The sequence below is a fragment of the Dama dama genome, chromosome 8 (genome assembly GCF_033118175.1).
Source record: "Dama dama isolate Ldn47 chromosome 8, ASM3311817v1, whole genome shotgun sequence".
Classification (NCBI taxonomy): domain Eukaryota; kingdom Metazoa; phylum Chordata; class Mammalia; order Artiodactyla; family Cervidae; genus Dama; species Dama dama.
This window is the reverse complement of record NC_083688.1, coordinates 37,401,284-37,423,051: the sequence shown is the minus strand read 5'-3', so window position 1 is coordinate 37,423,051 and position 21,768 is coordinate 37,401,284. Positions and strand designations below refer to the sequence as shown.

Below are 21,768 nucleotides of genomic sequence, written 5' to 3'. Positions count from 1 at the left end.
CAAATGTTGTGACTTGAACGTGGGAAGAACCTTTAAAAACAGGAACCATTGTTCCCCACTCCAATTCTTTCTCCCTGTGCCCTGTTGCTGGTTACAGTAGGTGATTAAACTATAAATTATAGAATGACTTTTTCCCTTAACAATACAATTTTGTTTTATGCTGTCATGCAAATAGGACCATCAGTACCATCTTTCTAGATTCTGTATATATGCATTAATAAACAATATTTCCATGGGGTCACAAAGAGTGGGACACTACTGAGGGACTGAACTAAACTGAAATGATATTTGTCTTTCTGACTTATGGCTCTAGGCTCATCCTAGAGCCTATTATACTGAGTGAAGTGTATATGCACCACAATTTCTTTATTCATTCATCTATCAATGGACATCTGGTTGCTTCCATGTCTTAGCTACTGTAAATAGTGCTACAATGAATACTGGGTACATGTGTCTTTTTCATCAATGGTTTCTTGAAGATATATGCCTGGTAGTGGGATTGCTGGGTCATATGATAGTTTTATTCTTACTTTTTAAAGGAATTTCCACACTGTTCTCCATAGTGGCTGTATCAGTTTGCATTCCCACCAGCCGTGTGAGAGGGTTCCCATTTCTCTCCACCCTCTCTAGCATTTATTGTTTGTAAATTGTCGTTTTTGATTATGGCCATTCTGACTGGTGTGAGATGATACCTCACTGTAGTTTTGATTTGTGACCCCATGGACTACAACCTGCCAGGATCCACTGCCCATGGAATTCTCCAGGCAAGCATACTGGAATCAGTTGCCATTTCCTACTCCAGGGTATCTTCCCGACCCAGGGATCGAACCTGGGTCTCCCACATTTTGGGCTGATTCTTTACCATCTGAGCTACCAGGGAAGCTAATAATAAGTGATGTTGAGCATCTTTTCACGTGCTTATTAGTCATCTGTATGTCTTCTTTGGAGAAATATCTATTTAGTTCTTCTGCCCACTTTTTGATTGGGTTGCTTATTTTTCTGGTATTGAGCTGCATGAACTGTTGTATATTTTGGAGATTAATCCTTTGTCAGTTGTTCCATTCGCTATTATTTTCTCCCATTCTGAGAGTTGTCTTTCACCTTGCTTATGGTTTCCTTCATTGTGCAAAAGCTTTTAAGTTTAATTAGGTCTCATTTGTATATTTTTGTTTTTATTTCCATTATCCTAGAAGGTGTGTCATAGAAGATCTTGCTAGTGATTTATGTCAGATAAGAGTTTTACAGTTTAGGTCTTTAATCCATTTTATTTTTGTGTATGGTGTTAGGAAGTGTTCTCATTTGATTCTTTCACACATAGCTTCACAATTTTCCCAGTACCACTTATTTGAAGAGACTGTTTTTTCTCGGTTGTATATGTTTGCCTCCTTTGTCAAAGATAAGGTGCCCATAGGTGCTTGGATCTATCTCGGGGCTTTCTATCTTGTTCCATTGGTCTATATTTCTGTTTTTGTGCCAGTGTCATGCTGTCTTGATGACTGTAGATAGCTTTGTAGTAGAGCCTGAAGGTAGGAAGGTTTATTCCTTCAGTTCCATTCTTCTTTCTTAAGATTGCTTTGGCTATTCAGTGTCTTTTGTGTTTCTATATAAATTGTGAAATTATTTGTTCTAGTTCTGTGAAAAATACCATTGATAATTTGATAGGGATTGCACTGAATCCATAGGTGGCTTTGGGTAGCATGGTCATTTTCACAAGACTGATTCATCTAATCCAAGAACATGGTATATCTTTTCATATGTTATGTCATCTTTAATTCCTTTCTTCAGTGTTTTGTAGTTTTCTACACACAAATCTTTTGTCTCTTTAGGTAAATTTATTCCTAAGTATTTTATCCTTTTTTGTTGCAATGGTGAATGGGATTGTTTCTTTAATTTCTCTTTCTGACTTTCATTTTTAGCATATAAGAGTGCAAGGGATTTCCATATATTAATTTTTTATCCTGCAAATGTGCTATATTAATTGATTACAAATATGGAACACTTCATGAATTTGTGTGTCACCCTTGTGCAGGGGCCTTGCTAAGTATTGTTCCAATTTTAGTATATGTGCTGTGAAGCCAGCACCCCAGAGAGTTCTATGTGTGAAGATTTTACTGGAGGAAATTCCTGTGGGAAAGTGAAAGAGTTTAAGCTTCCACAGGAAGTCCAAGGTCCTTTAAGGACGAGGTGAACATTCTCTTCCATCTTTCCTTTAAACCTTGTGCAACAATGTATCTTACCCAAAAACTGGCCTTTCTTTAGGTCCAGAACTAATGATCACACAGCACAGTGTCTTACTCATGGAAATGCTTTTCTTAGGCTCTATGTTAATAAGTATAATTGTAACAAATCTTGCCTGGGAACCTGTTTCTCAAGACTAGTACCCCTGATTACACAGCAACAGTTTATCTACCTCAGAGATGGTGCCCCAGACCTGTTCTCCCAGGCTAATCTTGTGCTAAAGTTATCTCAGGATGTGCCCTTTCGGAAAGAGTCTGGTGGAACTCTTACAACCTTGAAGTATTCTTTTTATCTATTTTCAGCAGCTACTTGAAAAGTATATAAGGCCTTGCTTAAATTAGTGAGGTGGGTACTCTCCTACCCCCTTCTTTTTTTTTTTTTTTTTCTTAATTAGTTGGAGGCTAATTACTTCACAACATTTCAGTGGGTTTTGTCAAACATTGATATGAATCAGCCATAGATTTACACGTATTCCCCATCCCGATCCCCCCTCCCACCTCCCTCTCCACCCGATTCCTCTGGGTCTTCCCAGTGCACCAGGCCCGAGCACTTGTCTCATGCATCCCACCTGGGCTGGTGATCTGTTTCACCATACATAGTATACATGCTGTTCTTTTGAAACATCCCACCCTCACCTTCTCCCACAGAGTTCAAAAGTCTGTTCTGTATTTCTGTGTCTCTTTTTCTGTTTTGCATATAGGGTTATCGTTACCATCTTTCTAAATTCCATATGTATGTGTTAGTATGCTGTATTGGTCTTTATCTTTCCGGCTTGCTTCACTCTGTATAATGGACTCCAGTTTCATCCATCTCATTAGGACTGATTCAAATGAATTCTTTTTAAAGGCTGAGTAATATTCCATGGTGTATATGTACCACAGCTTCCTTATCCATTCATCTGCTGATGGGCATCTAGGTTGCTTCCATGTCCTGGCTATTATAAACAGTGCTGCGATGAACATTGGGGTGCACGCGTCTCTTTCAGATCTGGTTTCCTCAGTGTGTATGCCCAGAAGTGGGATTGCTGGGTCGTATGGCAGTTCTATTTCCAGTTTTTTAAGAAATCTCCACACTGTTTTCCATAGTGGCTGTACTAGTTTGCATTCCCACCAACAGTGTAAGAGGGTTCCCTTTTCTCCACACCCTCTCCAGCATTTATTGCTTGTAGACTTTTGGATAGCAGCCATCCTGACTGGCGTGTAATGGTACCTCACTGTGGTTTTGATTTGCATTTTTCTAATAATGAGTGATGTTGAGCATCTTTTCATGTGTTTGTTAGCCATCTGTATGTCTTCTTTGGAGAAATGTCTGTTTAGTTCTTTGGCCCATTTTTTGATTGGGTCATTTATTTTTCTGGAATTGAGCTTCAGGAGTTGCTTGTATATTCTTGAGATTAATCCTTTGTCTGTTTCTTCATTTGCTATTATTTTCTCCCAATCTGAGGGCTGTCTTTTCACCTTACTTATAGTTTCCTTTGTAGTGCAAAAGCTTTTAAGTTTCATTAGGTCCCATTTGTTCAGTTTTGCTTTTACTTCCAATAATCTGGGAGGTGGGTCATAGAGGATCTTGCTGTGATTTATGTCGGAGAGTGTTTTGCCTATGTTCTCCTCTAGGAGTTTTATAGTTTCTGGTCTTACATTTAGATCTTTAATCCATTTTGAGTTTATTTTTGTGTATGGTGTTAGAAAGTGTTCTAGTTTCATTCTTTTACAAGTGGTTGACCAGTTTTCCCAGCACCACTTGTTAAAGAGGTTGTCTTTTTTCCATTGTATATCCTTGCCTACTTTGTCAAAGATAAGGTGTCCATAGGTTCGTGGATTTATCTCTGGGCTTTCTATTCTGTTCCATTGATCTATATTTATGTCTTTGTGCCAGTACCATACTGTCTTGATGACTGTGGCTTTGTAGTAGAGTCTGAAGTCAGGCAGGTTGATTCCTCCAGTTCCATTCTTCTTTCTCAAGATTACTTTGGCTATTCGAGGTTTTTTGTATTTCCATACAAATTGTGAAATTCTTTGGTCTAGTTCTGTGAAAAATACCGTTCGTAGCTTGATAGGGATTGCACTGAATCTATAGATTGCTTTGGGTAGAATAGCCATTTTGACAATATTGATTCTTCCAATCCATGAACACGGTATGTTTCTCCATCTGTTTGTGTCCTCTTTGATTTCTTTCATCAGTGTTTTATAGTTTTCTATGTATAGGTCTTTTGTTTCTTTAGGTAGATATACTCCTAAGTATTTTATTCTTTTTGTTGCAATGGTGAATGGTATTGTTTCCTTAATTTCTCTTTCTGTTTTTTCATTGTTAGTATATAGGAATGCAAGGGATTTCTGTGTGTTAATTTTATATCCTGCAAATTTACTATATTCATTGATTAACTCTAGTAATTTTCTGGTAGAGTCTTTAGGGTTTTCTATGTAGAGGATCATGTCATCTGCAAACACTGAGAGTTTCACTTCTTCTTTTCCTATCTGGATTCCTTTTACTTCTTTTTCTGCTCTGATTGCTGTGGCCAAAACTTCCAACACTATGTTGAATAGTAGTGGTGAGAGTGGGCACCCTTGTCTTGTTCCTGATTTCAGGGGAAATGCCTTCAATTTTTCACCATTGAGGGTGATGCTTGCTGTGGGTTTGTCATATATAGCTTTTATTATGTTGAGGTATGTTCCTTCTATTCCTGCTTTTTGGAGAGTTTTAATCATAAATGAGTGTTGAATTTTGTCAAAGGCTTTCTCTGCATCTATTGAGATAATCATATGGTTTTTATCTTTCAACTTGTTAATGTGGTGTATTACATTGATTGATTTGCAGATATTAAAGAATCCTTGCATTCCTGGGATAAAGCCCACTTGGTCATGGTGTATGATTTTTTTAATATGTTGTTGGATTCTGTTTGCTAGAATTTTGTTAAGGATTTTTGCATCTATGTTCATCAGTGATATTGGCCTGTAGTTTTCTTTTTTTGTGGCATCTTTGTCTGGTTTTGGAATTAGGGTGATGGTGGCCTCATAGAATGAGCTTGGAAGCTTACCTTCATCTGCAATTTTCTGGAAGAGTTTGAGTAAGATAGGTGTTAGCTCTTCTCTAAATTTTTGGTAGAATTCAGCTGTGAAGCCATCTGGTCCTGGGCTTTTGTTTGCTGGAAGATTTTTGATTACAGTTTCGATTTCCTTGCTTGTGATGCGTCTGTTAAGATCTTCTATTTCTTCCTGGTTCAGTTTTGGAAAGTTATACTTTTCTAAGAATTTGTCCATTTCATCCAAGTTGTCCATTTTATTGGCATAGAGCTGCTGGTAGTAGTCTCTTATGATCCTTTGTATTTCAGTGTTGTCTGTTGTGATCTCTCCATTTTCATTTCTAATTTTGTTAATTTGGTTCTTTTCTCTTTGTTTCTTAATGAGTCTTGCTAATGGTTTGACAATTTTGTTTATTTTTTCAAAAAGCAGCTTTTAGCTTTGTTGATTTTTGCTATGGTCTCTTTAGTTTCTATTGCATTTTTTCTGCCCTGATTTTTAAGATTTCTTTCCTTCTGCTAACCCTGGGGTTCTTCATTTCTTCCTTCTCTAATTGCTTTAGGTGTAGAGTTAGGTTATTTATTTGGCTTTTTTCTTGTTTCTTGATGTAAGCCTGTAATGCTATGAACCTTCCCCTGGGCACTGCTTTTACAGTGTCCCATAGGTTTTGGGTTGTTGTGTTTTCATTTTCATTCATTTCTATACATATTTTGATTTCTTTTTTGATTTCTTCTATGATTTGTTGGTTATTCAGAAGTGTGTTATTTAGCCTCCATATGATTGAATTTTTAACAATTTCTTTCCTGTAATTGAGATCTAATCTTACTGCACTGTGGTCAGAAAAGATGACTGGAATGATTTCAATTTTTTTGAATTTTCCAAGACCAGATTTATGGCCCAGGATGTGATCTATTCTGGAGAAGGTTCCGTGTGCACTTGAGAAAAAGGTGAAATTGATTGTTTTGGGGTGAAATGTCCTATAGATATCAATTAGGTCTAGCTGGTCCATTGTGTCATTTAAGGTTTGTGTTTCCTTGTTAATTTTCTGTTTAGTTGATCTATCCATAGTTGTGAGTGGGGTATCAAAGTCTCCCACTATTATTGTGTTACTATTAATTTCCTCTTTCATACTCGTTAGTGTTTGCCGTACATATTGCGGTGCTCCTATGTTGGGTGCATATATATTTATAATTGTTATATCTTCTTCTTGGATTGATCCTTTGATCATTATGTAGTGTCCTTCTTTGTCTCTTTTCACATCCTTTATTTGAAAGTCTATTTTATCTGATATGAGTATTGCAACGCCTGCTTTCTTTTGGTCTCCGTTTCCATGAAATATTTTTTTCCAGCCCTTCACTTTCAGTCTGTATGTGTCTCTTGTTTTGAGGTGGGTCTCTTGTAGACAGCATATATAGGGGTCTTGTTTTTGTATCCATTCAGCCAATCTTTGTCTTTTGGTTGGAGCAATCAACCCATTCACATTTAAGGTAATTATTGATAGGTGTGGTCCCGTTGCCATTTACTTTGTTGTTTTGGGTTCACGTTTATACAACCTTTCTGCATTTCCTGTCTAGAGAAGATCCTTTAGCATTTGTTGAAGAGCTGGTTTGGTGGTGCTGAATTCTCTCAGCTTTTGCTTATCTGTAAAGCTTTTGAATTCTCCTTCATATCTGAATGAGATCATTGCTGGATACAGTAATCTAGGTTGTAGGTTATTCTCTTTCATTACTTTCAGTACGTCTTGCCATTCCCTTCTGGCCTGGAGGGTTTCTATTGATAGATCAGCTGTTATCCTTATGGGAATCCCTTTGTGTGTTATTTGTTGTTTCTTTCTTGCTGCTTTTAATATTTGTTCTTTGTGTTTGATCTTTGTTAATTTGATTAATATGTGTCTTGGGGTGTTTTGCCTTGGGTTTATCCTGTTTGGGACTCTCTGGGTTTCTTGGACTTGGGTGGCTATTTCCTTCCCCATTTTAGGGAAGTTTTCAGCTATTATCTCCTCGAGTATTTTCTCATGGCCTTTCTTTTTGTCTTCTTCTTCTGGGACTCCTATGATTCCAATGTTGGGGTATTTAACATTGTCCCAGAGGTCCCTGAGGTTGTCCTCATTTCTTTTGATCCTTTTTTCTTTTTTCCTCTCTGCTTCATTTATTTCCACCATTTTATCTTCTACCTCACTTATCCTATCTTCTGCCTCCGTTATTCTACTCTTGGTTCCCTCCAAAGTGTTTTTGATCTCATTCATTGCATTATTCATTTTTAATTGACTCTTTTTTATTTCTTCCAGGTCTTTATTAAACATTTCTTGTATCTTTTCAATCTTTGTCTCCAGGCTATTTATCTGTAACTCCATTTTGTTTTCAAGATTTTGGATCATTTTTATTATCATTATTCTAAATTCTTTTTCAGGTAGATTCCCTATCTCCTCCTCTTTTGTTTGACTTGGTGGGCATTTTTCATGTTCCTTTACCTGTTGGGTATTTCTTTGCCTTTTCATCTTGTTTAGATTGCTGTGTCTGGAGTGGGCTTTCTATATTCTGGAGGTCTGTGGTTCCTTTTTATTGTGGAGGATTTACCCAGTGGGTGGGGTTAGACGATTGGCTTGTCAAGGTTTCCTGGTTAGGGAAGCTTGCGTCAGTGTTCTGGTGCATGGAACTTGATTTCTTCTCTTTGGAGAGCAATGGAGTGCCCCGTAATGAGTTTTGAGATGGGTCTTTGTGTTAGGTGTGACCTTGGGCAGCCTGTATGTTGATGTTCAGGGCTATGTTCCTGCGTTGCTGGAGAATTTGCTTGGTATGTCTTGCTCTAAAACTTATTGGCTCTTGGGTGGTGGTTGGTTTCAGTGTAGGTATGGAGGCTTTTGGACGGTCACTTATTACTTAAAGTTCCATGTAGTCAGGAGTTTTCTGGTGTTCTCAGGTTTTGGGCTTAAGTCTCCTGCCTCTGGATTTAAGTTTTATTCTTCCTGTAGTCTCAGGACTTCTCCAACTATACAGCCCTGATAAGAAAACTTCTAGGTTAATGGTGAGAAGGTTCTCCCCCGTTAGGGACACCCAGAGAGGTTCACAGAGTTACATGAAGAAGAGGAGAGGGAGGAGGGAGATCGAGATGAGCAGGAGGAGAAAAAGGGGGACTCAAGAGGAGAGAGACAGATCTACTCAGCTGTCTGTTCCCAGAGTGTTCTCCGTAGCCCAGACACCTACAAAGATTCACAGAATTAGATTGGGAAGAGAAGGAGAAAGGAGGTAATAGAGGTGTTCTGAGGTAGAAAACGGAGATTCAAGATTGGGAGAGAATAGTCTCCAGTTTAAAAATAGGGCTTCTCTTCTTTTTTTTTTGTAAGGTTATAGTGTATTGAAAATGAAAATTAAGGAGTAGTAGAGGAGTACTAGAGGACTTTAAAAGAAATAAGAGAAAAAGAAAAATAGAAACTAGAAGAGAAAAAGGAAAGAAAAAAAAGAAGAAAAAAGAAAGAAAAAGAAAGAAAAAAAAAAGAAAAAAAAATTTTTTTTCCCTAATTAAAAAAATCGTAAAAATCTATGAAAATGAAAGTTAAGGAGTAATGGGGGAGTAATAGGGAATTTTAAAGGAAAATAAAAGAGAAAAAATAAAAAGAAAAAAGAAAAAAATTAAAAAAAAGTTTTTTTTCTTTTTTACTTAAAAAAAAAAAAAAAGTAAAAATATATCTAGGAATTTCTCTGGAGCTTTTGCGGTCAGTGTGGGTTCGGCTCAGTTTCAGATAGCTCCTCGTTCCAGCTTACACTTCTCGATATCTACAGGCCCCTTCCAGTGTAGTCGGTGTTTTCTATAGGGATTTTAATCTGTTGCACCAGTCCCTTCTGAAGCGGTTCCCTTTGTTTATTTGGCTTCTGTTTGCTGGTCTCTTCAGAGCCTCATTTCTGCCCTGACACAGGCGGGCGGAAGTGGACTCTTATTCAGGTAGCTAGTTCCGTCGCTCCGCGGGGAGGGGCTGACGCTGCCGGGAGGGGCTGACGCTGCTCTCTCCGTCTGCGCTGCTCAGGCTCCCGGCTGCTCTATATGGAGCTCGCCCCGCGCTGCGCGAGGTTCCAGCCCTCGGGTGTTCCACAAAAGCGCGGAACAAAAGGCTGTGCCTGCTCTCTGTGCCTTCCCCGTCAGAGCGGTCCAGGCAGCAAGGGGCTTGATGGGCGCACTATCTCCAGGTGTGGCGCGCCCACTACCCTCCGCAGACCCAGTCTCAGTTTCCGCTGGCGCCAGTCGGGTGCGCGCGCCTTCTGCCCTCCGCGTCCCCAGCCCCAGTCCCCGCCCGCGCCGGTCCGGTGCCTGCACCCTGTGTCTCGCCGCGACCTTCCCCTCCCCCTTGCCTCCTGCCTCCGGCGGGGCTGGGCCGGTCCGCAGCCTGCGAGCTCTTCTCTGGACTTTCTCGGTCCCTTTGTTCTGCGAACGGCCGGCAGTGTGTTCAGGCCGGTTAATTTTCTCTCTCTCTTTTGGTCTCCCACAGTTCAAGTTGGCAACTCACAGAAGCTCCCTCCGATTGTCCTCAGGGCACTCAGGCCCGGACCCTACCCCAAGCAATGCCGCCTAAGAGCTCCCGGGACGGATCTCCGTCCTTAGCTCTTTTGTCTCACTTTTTATCTTTTATATTTTGTCCTACCTCCTTTCGAAGACAGTGGGCTGCTTTTCTGGGCGCCTGATGACCTCAGCTAGTGATCAGAAGTTGTTTTGTGAAGTTTGCTCTGCATTCAGTTATTCTTTTGATGAATTTGTAGGAGAGAAAGTGGTCTCCCCGTCCTACTCCTCCGTCATCTTGGCTCCTCCTCCTCTCCTACCCCCTTCTGATGTCTATGTCACAAGCTTTCTCTGTCCTGTCACTTTAAATAAAATTTTGCACACAAAGCTCTGAGTGACTGAGACCTACCTTTGGTCCCGGAGTTAAATCTTCTCCTTCAGAGACCACGAATCCGGTGGCGCTGTTCACCGTAAGCTATCATCTTGGGAGCTCATCCAGGATCTTCAAGACAAGGTAAGAATACTCAGAGCTGGGACTCTTCTGCTCTTTTACTGTAAAGTCTCTGCTTTTCTAACTCAGAAGCATATGGACCGAACTTTTCCTGGTCAGCTTTCCCTGGTATTGCTGACTTTTTAATTAACTGCTTGGGGGATTAAAGCTACTAAGATAATGTGCCAGATTGTAGACTTTCAGAGGACTTGCAATCCATGCTGTTATTTTGTTTTTCTAGCCATACCCCCATTCCAAGTTTTACAGGACACTGCAGACAGGAACACATTAGAGAGCTAGCTGGAGCTGGAGCTCCAGGGACATCTCTCAGACTGGAAATCATCATCCTGACCCGAGAGACCCAGAAGCAAGTTCTTGTCATGGCTATGCCTCTGGATTGTATGGATGTAGACATTGCTGGTGAGCATAAGATTCCTGAGGACACAAACCAGGGAACTCCAGGTTTAGGCAGACTGGAAATGTATCGGACTTCTTCCCTTGGTAGTGCTAGCTCTAAGTGGACAAGAGAAAGCCCGCCAGTGGCTCTTGTCCCAACTCCTTAGATAGTCATTTTGTACAATCCGCTGGACAGAAATAGAAAGGTTGACCTTGACACTCCATGAACATGAAAGACTATTTTTTTCCTCATAGGCCAGCCCTCCATCATCTCCTTTGTTATCACATAGACTCATGTGGCAACTCTCAGAAGGGATACCATGGGTTTTCCGGTCATCCCTTTATGACTTACCACTTCTACTGCAGTCAGGAATATGCTTGAGAATGTGCTCAGGCACAAAAAATGATGGATGTTTCCCCTTGTGGTCTTAGCTTGGGAGACATTCCAGAAGGCTACTCTGCTCCACCCTGGTGGCACCAGAGAAAAAGGGGAAATCAAGCCAAGGTTTTAATGGTGAGGAACTGGACATCAATCTGGGATGCCATCAGGTCTACCCCTGGTGCATCTCTACCCTGCCTCAGTGGTAGAACGGGGAGGGCCGATAGTGAGACACCTGCGTCGGTAACAGACAGGTTAACTCCGGCCAGGGAAGGAAGCTTAGGCAGAAGACCTGTCTCCACCCCCATCTAGAGCAGGGAGGGACCCCTCTGGTAGAAAAAAAGCTGTGGTACTGGGTGCTGCTTTTTTCTCTCTTACAGATGGGAGCTTGCAGCTCCAGAACCACTCCTTTGAGTTGTATCTTGAAAACCTGAGATAAGTTTGATCCCCAGAGCCTAAAAAGTCCCATATATAGTCTTTCTTTGCTTTAAAAGAAGACCTCACCTGCTCAGAGAGGACAATCTCTGCTGGGACAACTTTTATCACTCTGTATACCCCTGTCATCAGAGCCAATTCGAATACTCTCTGGTTTAAAATTTTTATCTATGAAACTATGACTACAAAAAGGAGAGATGATATTTTTTGACACTGAATGGCCATGACATTCTTTAGACTTCAGAGAAAACTGGTTAAAATGAAATCTTTTTGAAACTGCAAAACTGGCTCTTTTTGCACAATTTCCTTGTGAAATTAGGAAAAAGCTGGCTCGTTGAAATACTTTTTTTGGAGCTCTAATTCTGCTTGAGAAACAAAGACATGCCTGGGAAAAAAATCTGAAGTTAACTCTTATCATGTCCTTGAGATACACAGCCCCACTCTGTCTGGGACTCCCACCATGAGCAAACTGGTGGAACTTCAAGCCAAGGGAAACAAAAAAAAGGGCAAAGAGACATTTTAAATTTCAAGTGGAAAACTGTGAGGTCTCTGTCTGTCCAGATTTATGTGTGTTTCAGTGTGTTGCTGTCCTTGGATAAAATTGCTAAAGGCTAATTGGTCATTGGGCTCTATTTAATTGGTCTAAAGAAAAGTAAGTGCTTAAAAGTCAAATAGTTCTAAATTCAAGAAAATTAAAATGAATTTCAGGCATATGTGAACTGGGAGATAGTCACTATTGAATTGCTACCTGGCATTGATGTTTGTTTATTGATCTAATTAACACATTGTGAAGATACTTTTACAAATGACATAATTTGGGGTGATTTATGTTTATCAATCTACAAAATGATGATATAAAGTACAGTTCATGGTTACAATAAGGAATGGGATTACATTTTATTAAGGAAAAAGAAAGTAAGTCTAAACTAACAGGTGACTGTTTCTAAATGGACAAATGGAGTATAAATACAGAAAGTGTAAAAAAAAAAAAAAAAGGCTTGTGACAAGTGGAAGAGAGTTTTATGCATGGTACAAGTTTCTTAAGACATTAAACTGCCTTTGAACTCTTTACTTTGACTAAGTGAATAGCTATTATTTCACAGTGAATGTAAGCTGGTACCAAACTGGAATTTGGTTTTCTCTCCCTATTAAAAGAACAAACTTTTCTTGGAATATGGCTTTTGGTAACAGATTATGTCACGCATAGACAAAGCTTGTTCTGTTTTTACAAAAATTAACCCTTCATTAGGGAATTTAAAATGGATAAACAATGGCTATAAACCAAGTAGTTGGGGCTATGGGAAATCCAAGATGGCCGCTTGGCTTTTCCCGGCTCCCTGACAAACTTACTTGTATTTTATAGGAGAAAGTCTTTCCTAGCTTCAGGGTTAATATCTCATAGTAGATTTTAAAAAAATGGTTAAAATATGTTCTCTACAATCTCCAGTTATTGGAGCATGCACTTTGCTGGACAGGTTGTACAGACATTGGCAAAAAAAACTTCATGAGCTTCTTGGAGACTATTGCTTTCACTGGCATCCTCTGTTGTCAAGATGGCAGAACAAAGAGATTGGTTACATGAGATTAAATAGACTGCTAAATATTATTACAATTTTCATGATTTTTTGTCTGACATATTACTGCCTTCTAATCTTTGTTTTCAGATATAAAGAAGCTCTTCTCCTCAAGTCAGTGATGGTTTAAAACAATTTAGTGATTTACACCTGTGGGTAAAATTAAAACATTTTTTTTCTCTCTGCTTCATCCCTTCAGAAACTGGAGACATTTGGGATCTGAACAGCCTCACCAAAGTGAAAAAAAAAAAAAAAAAAAACTGTCTCCAGACATATACAGAAATCTCAGAGTATACAGGGGAGCTCTAAAAGAGCTCTAAAAGAGAAAGCCACCCAACTGATGTCAGGCCTACGCCATCTAATATGTTTCACTGAATATTAAGTTCCAGTTTTGCTAATTAAGGTCTGTATCTATTAAGGCTCACTTCTTAGTTCCTTGTGGTTATGTTACATTGCTAAGATGTTTAATTAAGTTATTAAAAAGGACGCTCTGAGTTTGTTTATAATGCTTATCTCAATAACAAGTCTTTGAATAAAGATCAGATGCTCCAGGATCTACAACCAGGAGATTAACAGCAGGCTACAGTCATTTAACAAACTGAGTCAGATGACCTGGAGATGTCACTGGGCTATACCTAATGGAAGTTCTTGACTTAAGTTCTTATGATTTTACCATTACTGCTAACTATAGTGTTTTCTAAATTGCCTGTTTCAAGAACTGTTTTCCATTACATTATCAACTGTGTGACTGAGCCACTGATATGATGATGGTGTACAGTTCCTTATGAAATCCACAGTTATAATGGTGTGACTCTATATATGAGAAGAAGTAACAAGAGGGAATATTTTCCTGGACTAGTGATACAGGTGTGGTCCAGAGACTTTTGCTACTCACAGGGCCTAGTCCAATAACAGCACATTGAGTGGCCTATTAGTGAAATCTCCGACAGACCTGGGAATGAGCCTTCCCAGCACCGTGGGATATGATGGTCATGAAATGTCCCCCAAACCATGGTCAAACTCATGGCAATAAAGGGGCCCTGCTCTGGTAACTTGCACTTGCTGCCTGTCTTTACAAAGATTAACTCATGGACACTGCAGATGCTGACCTTCAACATCCCCTGAAAGGAGTTTAGGGTGAAAATCAGAAATTAGACACTCACTCTGTGCTCTGAAGAAAAAAAAAAAAAAAAGACAAACAGGCCTTTGGACAGTTAGATATTTTCAGGTAAAAATTTTCTTGAGTCCTAATTCTTGCATCTTCTCATATCTAGAAAAACACTAAAGTTGTTAATGGTGACAACTACATTAGCTTATATATTAATACCACAATAAGAGGATAAAGCCTACTTAGACAAACAGACAACTGGCTACCTGTCTATAAGTTTCTCTAGAGTTGCTGTCTATATTGGGGTTCAGAGTCATTCTTCCAAAAAGAAATGGTAATGTTTATTTCATCTGTTAAGGTTCAGGTTGTCACTGTTTCAACTACTTCTAACTAGGTTTGTTATACCCACATTCACAATGTATATAAACATGCCAAATGGCCCCTTTTTTATAAACAGGGAAGCCCACGTGTTGACTCTGTCTAGATCAGAATCAAAGTTACTACCAAATGTGACCTGATTCTCAGTCTTGGTTGGACCCCTGACTGCAATAATTCTTTTACTGATTTTTGGTCTCTGCACTTTTAATCTGTTTGTCTAGTTTGTTCTTTCTAAAGGATACAATGGCTTCCCAGACAAAGTAATGGTGATGCAGAGATTCTGGTCGCTCTTCAGAATGGACTCCCCTGATGTTACCCTCTGATCACAGACACAATCTTGGTTTATAAGCTCTGCTTGGTGGAAAACTATCTTGACTTTGATAACTGCAATCATATTATTTTTGCTGTTTGCTCCTTATGTCTGTAACTATATAATGAGTTTTGTATCTAAGAGGCTTGAGGCATTTAAGTTACAAATGATTGTTCAAGCTCCTATGATTGCCACAGGCTCTTCCAACTATTACTTGGGGACCCTGGATCAGAGATCCTTAGTACAAGGGTAAGGAGAATATGATGCCTCAACAATTTAGGGTCTGCGCCCTTTGCCAGCAGGAAGTTACAGAAAGATTTCTCCGCCCGCTTCCCCGGCAACCATATTCTCCTAAAAGAAAAAGGGTGGAATCAAAGAGCTAAAGCTTAGGCAGGCAGTCCAAGGCCCTTTAAGGAGGAGGTGAACATTCTCTCTCATCTTTTCTTTAAGCCTTGTGCAACAATGTATCTTACCTAAGAACTGGCCTTTCTTTAGGTCCAGAACTAATGATCACACAGCACAGTGTCTTACTCATGGAAATGTTTTTCTTAGGCTCTATGTTAATGATTATAATTGTAACAAATCTTGCCTGGGAACCTGTTTCTTAAGACTTGTACCCCTGATTACACAGCAACAGTATATCTACCCCAGAGATGTTGCCTGGAACCTGTTCTCCCAGGCTAATCTTGTGCCAAAGCTATCTCAAGATGTGTGCCTTGGGAAAGGGTCTGGTGGAACTCTTACAACCTTGAAGTATTCTTTTTATCTATTTTCAGCAGCTAGTTGAAAACTATATAGGGCCCACTTGAATTAGTGAAGCGGGTACTCTCCTACCCCATTCTGATGTCTATGTCAGAGGCTTTCTCTGTCCTGTCACTTTAAATAAACTTTTTCACACAAAACTCTGAGTGACTGAGACTTGTCTTTGGTCCTGGGATTAAATCTTCTCCTTCAGAGACCACAAATCTGGCGGCACAGTTCACTGTTCACTGTAAGCTATCAAAAGAAGATAGATAGAGAAGGGACTGAAAAATGATTGGAGAGCTATCAGAGTGTGGAACAAGCCTGAACCAGAGTGAAGGAGATGAAGAGGGAAGGATGGGAGCATGTAGCTCCTACACCACAGTGAAATCTAAGGAAGTTTTGAGGGTCCATGAGCCAAATTCAGTCATCAGATGAGTCCCGTGCCTCCATCAATGGGCCTGCCTGACTATCCCTGCTGCTGTCAGACATCAGAAGGTAGTGATGAATTTCAGGGTAGCACCTGGGCCCTTGGCCAATGACTCTTCCAGCAGTTGGGGGTCTGCAAGGCATATTGTCATGACAATCATAGGATTCCTATGAAATTTACACTTTTGATATTTAAGATATGTAATTTTTGAGATTATACCTCATATACTTTATGGCAACCAGATACTCCCAACATTTCTGATGTTTTTCAGGAGGGAAGGAAAAGAGCAATGAGTCCCTGCCAATATTCCACTGAAGAAGCTAATAAAATATTGTGCAAGACATATGATTAAATATGAAATAAGATACCTACAGAGTAGCTTCTCTTGCTTTTCTTTTCTTTCATAGTGATTTCCAAAAGGGAAGGGTTCATGCCTGAGTCTGCATGTTGGTCACAAACCACAACCAAAAAAGAGAATGAAAAAATGGTGATCCATAGTCCTGGTTCTGTCACACACATGTGGTAAGACACTGGAAATGTTACATCACCCAGGCTTTGGGTTTCTCCTTATTGAAATGCTATGGCTAGATTAGATTATCTCTGAGCTCTCTTTCAGCTCAGAAATGTTGAGTGTTGAATGCTCTCCACTGAAATGTCAAATAATAGCTCAACAAACTAACATATGGATTCAATGTAGTTATAATTTGGAGAGGTACCAAACATTTTGTTAAAATATGTAGAGGAAATTGAGCATGTTGCCTTAATGATCCATGAAACCCACCTGATTGTGTAGGGCCTGGGCAGGAAATCAGACACAGAAATGGTTGCCTTAGTTGACATACCTTTGAGTTAAGGCTGTTCCAGACCTGAGACGCACAGCAAGGAGCCACAGGTTCCCACCTACTGAGGATCTTGTTGAACATGTGCAGGCTACACTGTCCTTCAGTCTCTGATCTGCTAGATTAAACCCAAAAATAATCATTCTCAGAATATGAGGCAAGCATGACCCCTGATTGCATCACTAATAGAGAGGATGTTTTGTTGTCCTTAGTGGAACAGATTTTAAAAATATGCCCCACATTTGAAGATTATTGCCTGATGCATTTTGGATCTAAAATGGGTAGTTGGTTCTGAGGCTATTCTGACATTTTCCATGAATTAACTGGCTGAAGAGAGAAGGATTTCAGGTTTCAAGAAGTTTTCTTAGATAAAGAAATTTTAATAAAATCATCCTGAATCCACATTTGGAGGCCTATAGCTATTTTAATTCATCCAACTTGATCAAAATACAGTAGGCTTTAATTAAATCAAAACACAATTACAATTATGTTTTAAATGTTAGAAATCAACATAATGTAATTTCTCAGAGAACTAAATTCTTCAGAGGAGAACTCATTAATGCACAAATGGTGGCCATCATAAGTAACAGACCTAATGATGGTCAAGTTTTATTCTTAGAAAATTGACATATTTTAAGAGCATACTACCTAACAGTTTTAGGCACAGTCTCATAATATAACTTACTGATATGTGGAGTGGGAAATCTGGTCAATATTCACAGCAACAGTAAACACCTTCATTATGAATTAGAGGAAGAATTAGCTCAATTAACTGGGGACAATAATTCATAAGGTATTTTTGATGTATCTTGTAATTCTACAACTAATGATGAAAATAAAGGACAACATTTAGTTAAGTCAGTTTCTGTGATAAAACATTATTTATTAAGGCAGCAAAGATAATGGGGAACAAGCCTGAGATAAATTTAATACCACTGATAGTCTTACCAAGAATTAGACTGAATATAATTTGATTAAAAGACCAAAAAGGAACTGAGAATTCCCAGGGAATTTGACTTTGGAGGCCAGTGGGATTGGATTACAAAATTTACACAGTACTGGGGAAACAGACTCTTGGAGAGCACAAATAAAATCTTGTGCTCACCAGGACCCAGGAGAAAGGAGCAGTTACCCCAGAAAAGACTGACCCTAACTTGCTTGTGAGTGTTCAGGAGTCTCTGGCAGAGGCCTGGGTTGACAGTGGCCTGCTGCAGGGCTGGGGGCACTGAGTGTACCAATGTGTGCACAAGACCTTTTGAAGGAGGTCGCTATTATGTTCTTTACCTCCACCATAGTTTGGTCTCAGGTCAAACAACAGGGAAGGAACACAGCCCCACCCATCAACAGAAAATTGGATTAAAGATTTACTGAGCAAGGCCCTGCCCATCAGAACAAGACCCAGTCAGTCTCTGTTATCAGGAAGCTTCCATAAACCTCTTATTCTTATCTGTCAGAGGGAAGACAGACTGAAAATCACAATCACAGAAAACTAATCAAACTCATCACATGGACCACAGCCTTGTCAAACTTAGTGAAACTATGAGCCATGCCATGTAGGGTCACTCAAGACAGACAGGTCATGGAGGAGGGTTCTGACAAAAACATGATCCACTGGAGAAAGGAATGGCAAACCACATCACTATCCTCGCCTTGAGAACCCCATGAACAGTATGAAATGGCATAAAGATAGGACACTGAAAGATGAACTTGCCAGCTCAGTAGGTGTCAAACATGCTATTGGAGAAGAGTGGAGAAATAACTCCAGAAAGAATGAAGAGATGGAGCCAAAGTGAAAACAAAGCCCAGTTGTGGATGATACTGGTGATGAAAGTAGAGTCTGATGCTATAAAGAACAATATTGCATAGGCACCTGGAATGTTAGGTCGATGAATCAAGGTAAATTGGAAGTAGTCAAACAGGAGGTGGAAAGAGGGAACATCGACATTTTAGGAATAACTGAATGAAAATGGACTTGAATGGGGGAATTAATTCAGATGATCATTATATCTAATACTGTGGGCAAGAATCTCTTAGAAGAAATGGAATAGCCCTCATAGTCAACAAAAGAGTCTGAAATGCAGTACTTGGATGCAATCTAAAAAATAACAGAATGATCTCTGTTCATTTCCAAGACAAGCCATTCAATATCACAGCAATCCAAGTCTATGCCCCAACCAGTAATCCTGAAGAAGCTGAAGCTGAACGATTCTATGAAGACCTACAAGACCTTCTATAATGAACACCCAAAAAAATGTCCTTTTCATCACAGGGGAAGGGAATGCAAAAATAGGAAGTCAAGAAACACCTGGAGCAACAGGCAAGTTTGGCTTGTAGTACAAAATGAAGTAGGGCAAAGGCTAGCAGAGTTTTGCTAAGAGAATGTACTGGTCATAGCAAGCACCTGCTTCCAACAACACAAGAGAAGACTCTACACATGGACATCACCAGATGGAAGATACTGAAATCAGATCGAATATATTCTTTGCAGTCAAAGATGGAGAAGCTCTATATAGTCAGAAAAAAGGCCAGGAGCTGACTGGCTCAGATCATGAACTTCTTATTGACAAATTCAGACTTAAATTGAAGGAAGTAAGGAAAACCACTAGACCATTCAGGTATGACTTAAATCACATCCCTTAAGATTATATAGTGGAAGTGACAAATAGATTCTAAGGATTAGATCTGATAGACAGAGTGCCTGAAGAACCATGGATGGAGGTCCATGACCTTGCAAAGGAGGCAGGGATCAAGATCATCCCCAGGAAAAAGAAATACAGAGGGGCAAAATGATTGCCTGAGGAGGCCTTACAAATAGCTGAGAAAAGAAGAGAAGCTAAAGGCAAAGGAGAAAAGGAAAGATACACCCATTTGAATGCAGAGTTCCAAAGAATAGCAAGCAGAGATAAGAAAGCCTTCCTCAATGATCAGTGCAAAGAAATAGAGGGAAACAATAGAATGGGAAAGTGTAGAGATCTCTTCAAGAAAATTAGAGATACCAAAGGAACATTTCATGAAAAGATGAGCACAATAAAGGACAGAAATGGTATGGACCTAACAGAAGCAGAAGATATTAAGATGAGGTGGCATGAATACACAGAAAAACTGTACAACAAAGATCTCCATGATCCAGATAATCATGATGGTGTGATCACTCACCTAGAACCAGACATCCTGGAACACAAGTTCAGGTCGGCCTTAGGAAGCATCACTACGAACAAAGCTAGTGGAGGTGGTGGGATTCCAGTTGAGTTATTCCAAATCCTAAAAGGTGATGCTGTGAAAGTGTTGCACTCAATATGCCAGCAAATATGGAAAACTCAGCAGTGGCCAAGGACTGGAAAAGGTCAGTTTTCATACCAATCCCCAAGAAAGGCAATGCCAAAGAATGCTCAAACTACCGCACAATTGCACTCATCTCACACGCCAGCAAAACAATGCTCAAAATTCTCCAAGCCAAGCTTCAACAGTACATGAATGGTGAACTTCCAGGTGTTCAAGCCAGATTTAGAAAAGGCAGAGGAACAGAGATCAAATTGCCAACATCCATTGGATCATCAAAAAATGAAGAAAGTTCCAGAAAATAATCTACTTCTGTTTTATTGACTACACCAAAGTCTTTGACTGTGTGGATCACAAAAAACTATGGAAAATTCTTGTAAACATGGGAATACCAGACCACCTTACCTGCCTCCTGAGAAATCTGTATGCAGATCAAGAAGCAACAGTTAGAACTGGACATGGAACAACAGACTGGTGCCAAATTGGGAAAGGAGTACAGTCAAGGCTGTATATTGTCACCCTGCTTATTTAACTTATATGCCGAGTACATCATGCAAAATCCCAGGTTCGATGAAGCACAAGCTGGAATCAAGATTGCACGGAGAAATATCAATAACCTGAGATATGCAGATGACACCACCCTTATGGCAGAAAGTGAAGAAGAACTAAAGAGCCTCTTGATGAAAGTGAAAGAGGAGAGTGAAACAGTTGGCTTAAAACTCAACATTCAAGATACTAAGAATATGGCATCTGTGTCTCCTCACTTCCTGGCAAATAGATGGGGAAACAATGGCAATGGTGACAGACTTTATTTTGGGGGGCTCAAAAATCATTGCAGATGGTGACTGCAGCCATGACATTAAAAGACGCTTGCTCCTTGGATGAAAAGCTATGACCAACCAAGACAGCATGTTAAAAAGCAGAGAAATTACCTTGCCGAAAATGGTCCATCAAGTCAAAGGTATGGTTTTTCCAGTAGTCATGTATGATGTAAGAGTTGGACTATAAAGAAAGCTGAGGGCTAAATAATTGGTGCTTTTGAACTGTGGTGTTGGAGAAGACTCTTGAGAGTCCCTTGGACTACAAGAAGATAAAACCAGTCCATCCTAAATGAAATCGGTCTTGGATATTAATTGGAAGGACTGATGCTGAAGCTGAAACTACAGTATTTTGGCCACCTGATGCGAAGAACTGACTGATTATAAAAGATCCTGATGCTAGGAAAGATTAAAGGCAGGAGGAGAAGGGGACGACAGAGGATGAGATGGTTGGATGGCATCACTGACTCAATGGACATGAATTTGAACAAGTTCTTGGTGCTTGTGATGGACAGGGGAACCTGGAATGCTGCAGTTCATGGGGTCAAAAGAATCAGACATGACTGAGTGACTGAACTGAACTGAAAAGACAACAGACATGTTTGAAGACATTGCCAGCCATCTCCTGTACCTGGGTGAAATACCTGTAATACTTCTCCAATGCATCCAAAGCAATTAAGAAAACAAAAGGGCAGCTATCTGTTTTTTGGTGTTCACCAAAAGAGCCACCTTGTTCTTATCTGTCTTGGTCTTGTTATCAATAGACCTAACAAAGTTCTAATTCCAAATAACTGGCCAGGAATTATGAAGGTGACCAAAAAGAAGACCCAAGCCAGTGAATGATTATC

At 39.8% G+C, this 21,768-nt stretch overlaps 1 pseudogene; it reads right to left on the bottom strand.

The window, feature by feature from the left end:
- Positions 1–1,984: 1,984 nt before the first annotated feature.
- LOC133061126 (U6 spliceosomal RNA) lies at positions 1,985–2,082 on the bottom strand (annotated as a pseudogene).
- Positions 2,083–21,768: the final 19,686 nt, after the last annotated feature.